The sequence below is a fragment of the Hypomesus nipponensis genome, chromosome 11 (genome assembly GCF_054491055.1).
Source record: "Hypomesus nipponensis isolate SF chromosome 11, ASM5449105v1, whole genome shotgun sequence".
In the NCBI taxonomy this organism is placed as follows: Eukaryota; Metazoa; Chordata; class Actinopteri; order Osmeriformes; family Osmeridae; genus Hypomesus; species Hypomesus nipponensis.
This window is the reverse complement of record NC_140371.1, coordinates 2,541,207-2,545,217: the sequence shown is the minus strand read 5'-3', so window position 1 is coordinate 2,545,217 and position 4,011 is coordinate 2,541,207.

Here is a 4,011-nt window from a genome sequence, read left to right as displayed (position 1 = left end):
TCTTAACTACAGTGATAACATGATAACATCTCGGTCATTACAGTAGTGCACAGTACAGTGCAGCAAAGTCAACTAAATAAGTCCAACATCCAACACGTGTGTGTAGTGTCTTGCAAGTGTCACTATTTCTAGATGTTTCTGTATCATTGATTGATTGATTGATTGACAACATAAATCAATTTCCATTTGCAGAATAATAAAGACTGATATTAAAATAAAGATGCACAAACATATACATTTACCCTTCCATTACAATAACAGGAGTTAGTAGACCACTTTAATGCTGTGACCAGCTTGCACTGTGTTGTGTTAAGGTAATACTGCTATACCATGTCTCTGCTATACCATGTCTCTGCTATACCATGTCTCTGCTATACCATGTCTCTGCTCTGTCCTCTGTTCCAGACTCCAAGCTGTTTCTAAGGGCCACACAGCAAAGGTTTCCCCACCCCCTGGCCCCACCCACCCCCTGGCCCCACTCACACCCTGGCCCCACCCACCCCCTGGCCCCACCCACACCCTGGCCCCACCCACACCCTGGCCCCACTCACACCCTGGCCCCACCCACCCCCTGGCCCCACCCACACCCTGGCCCCACCCACACCCTGGCCCCACCCACCCCCTGGCCCCACCCACACCCTGGCCCCACCCACCCCCTGGCCCCACCCACACCCTGGCCCCACCCACCCCCTGGCCCCACACACACCCTGGCCCCACCCACACCCTGGCCCCACCCACCCCCTGGCCCCACCCACACCCTGCAGGCGAGGGGGTGAACACCTTCAGGGTTAGAAGTAAGCAAGCCAGGTAAAGATCTGCACTCCAGCAACATGCAACACCTGCTAGGAAATTACAGGTCACTTTTTAGTTCTTTTTTTCTTTTCTGAGCAAATCTCTTGTCATTGTCAGTATGATGGACCAGGTTGAACCTTCTTGCTACAGAACAGATATTTCTCCTAAAGAGCTGTTAGGCTCAAAGCCGTAACGCTACCGTGACTGAGGTGTTAGAAATGTCCAAACACAGTACACACTTGGTACACAGAGACCCAGTTCCATGCTAGATTCACCTTTCAGCCGATAACACCTAAGACCTCGGTTTCATGGCAGCAATCGAACAGTAGCTACAGCGCAGAGCCAGTTGTGTGACAACAGCAGCTTGGAGCATGTGTCCTGACCATCCTTGACTGGGAGAAGCCTCTTCTCTGTGGGAACCACTTGGCACCCCACAAGCCCCTGCTGTCTCTCCCCCCACGTCCTCAGAGCACCACACAGACCCCTGTTTACTCGCTCACTCCACTGGCATTGGTGTGTGTTTGTGTGGGGAAGGGTCTGTGTTTGCATGTCTGTGTGTGGATGTGAGTGTGTGTGTGTGGATGTGAGTGTGTGTTGCCGGGTAGGACTTCCTGCCGGCGCTGTTCATGCAGTCTCTGCCAGCTGCCGTCTTAGATCCATTCTCCTAACTTCCATGTCGACAGCTTCACACGAGCCCGCGGCTCACGAGCCCACGGCTCCAATCCTAGAGGCTGCTTTCACTGTTGGAGTACATTTCGAGTGAGTGAGTGTGTGCATTTGTGCTATTGTAAAAATCCCTTCTCACATCCAAATTGGCAGTGAGTCATTACTGGAGCCTGGGTTTTCTCAGAGAGAGAGAAGCATTAGTCAGTGTTGCAGACGAGGAGGGTAGGAGTCTGGAAGAGGCGTTGTAAACCTCGCTGTTTCTGTGCCTCACGAGACAGATGTTTACTAGGAGGAACCATCCCTCACACATATGGAAGCAGAGACGTTTACATATGGAATACACTTAGGCTTTGAATGGACCCAGACTGCTATTAATCACAGTTCTTTATTACCTTTTGACTTGTTTCATGCTGTGTTAAGATAAAAGATTATAGATTTTTCCCCAGTTGAAAATGGGAAGATGCAGGAGAAGTGTGCGGCATGATTGAGGAGTCCGCAAATCCAAGCCGACTGTGGGTGACAACAGTAGACTGTGATGCAAGGACACCATCTGTTAGCAGAGCATCGCTGGCACATTCGTAGCTTCACTCAGATGAATGAAACACACTGCACCAGCCAACGACTACATGAGGGAATCCAATATGGCTATCTTGTGTTTGCTGGGATCTTTTTATCAAGCTTTGTGACCATCAGGCTTTTCACATTTTTCGTGCCACTTAAGATGCTTTTGCGTAGATTCAGCACATGTTGCCATTAAGTTGGTGTAGCAAGTCATGGTTGTGTCTGGAGGAATAGTGGTGTCTGGAGGAAGAGGAAGAGTGGTGTCTGGAGGAAGAGTGGTGTCTGGAGGACAGAGTGGTGTCTGGAGGAAGAGTGGTGTCTGGAGGAAGAGGAAGAGTGGTGGCTGGAGGACAGAGTGGTGTCTGGAGGAAGAGTGGTGTCTGGAGCAATAGTGGTGTCTGGAGGAAGAGGAAGAGTGGTGTCTGGAGGAAGAGTGGTGTCTGGAGGAAGAGTGGTGTCTGGAGGACAGAGTGGTGTCTGGAGGAAGAGTGGTGTCTGGAGGACGAGTGGTGTCTGGAGTACAGAGTGGTGTCTGGAGGAAGAGGAAGAGTGGTGTCTGGAGGAAGAGGAAGAGTGGTGTCTGGAGGAAGAGGAAGAGTGGTGTCTGGAGGAAGAGTGGTGTCTGGAGGACAGAGTGGTGTCTGGAGGAAGAGTGGTGTCTGGAGGATAGAGTGGTGTCTGGAGGAAGAGTGGTGTCTGGAGGAAGAGGAAGAGTGGTGTCTGGAGGACAGAGTGGTGTCTGGAGGAAGAGTGGTGTCTGGAGGAAGAGGAAGAGTGGTGTCTGGAGGAAGAGTGGTGTCTGGAGGAAGAGGAAGAGTGGTGTCTGGAGGAAGAGGAAGAGTGGTGTCTGGAGGAAGAGGAAGAGTGGTGTCTGGAGGAAGAGGAAGAGTGGTGTCTGGAGGAAGAGTGGTGTCTGGAGGACAGAGTGGTGTCTGGAGGAAGAGGAAGAGTGGTGTCTGGAGGAAGAGGAAGAGTGGTGTCTGGAGGAAGAGTGGTGTCTGGAGGAAGAGGAAGAGTGGTGTCTGGAGGAAGAGGAAGAGTGGTGTCTGGAGGAAGAGGAAGAGTGGTGTCTGGAGGAAGAGGAAGAGTGGTGTCTGGAGGAAGAGTGGTGTCTGGAGGACAGAGTGGTGTCTGGAGGAAGAGTGGTGTCTGGAGGACAGAGTGGTGTCTGGAGGAAGAGTGGTGTCTGGAGGACAGAGTGGTGTATTTGAGCTTTAGTGCTGTTCGTCCTTCTAACTGTTTTCTTCATCAGGGATACGTTATTTCTTTACAAAACCACAATTCAATCAGTCAACGAAGCCTGTTTATTTATAGAGGCATCAGCTATCTCCTATGTGAATCCCAAGGATTTGCATTCCTTAAATGTCTGGGTTATTTGCGACACAAGGGGTTACTTCACTCATGTCTACTGTTTGCAATTACTTTGGCTTTATTTAAACAACACAATTTTTAAATCATGGTTGCTGAAGGAGCCAGTGATACTCATAAGAGACCTGTCTCACCATGCCATGCTGTACACTGTTTCCATCTGAGAGAATACTCATCCATGCCATGCGGTCAGTCTCCCCGTATAAATGATATTTGATGCATGAACATGCCTTTCCAATCGGAGAGCACCACAATAAATACAAAATCCAGTTTTTCCTCTGTGATCTGCATGTTATTGCCATGCATAATACATGCCATGATATTACACAGGAGTGCGGGAGAAAAATGATGCAGTGACAATCAACCAGAATATTGCACCTCAGCACAGACAAATAGAAACCATTTGGCAAAAATGCAGTTTCCTACTCGGCAAGTGAATGCCCATAAATGCCATTTCCAGTAAAGCACGTAATAGGCAAGGTAAATGTCAAACCATTTCTTAATAAAAAAAAAAGACAATATTAAAAGGACAGCGGGGTCCTGTCCTGGGACTGAGTCGCAGGAGACTGTGGGTCCACAGGACGGAGGAGACTGTGGGTCCACAGGACGGAGGAGACTGAAGGT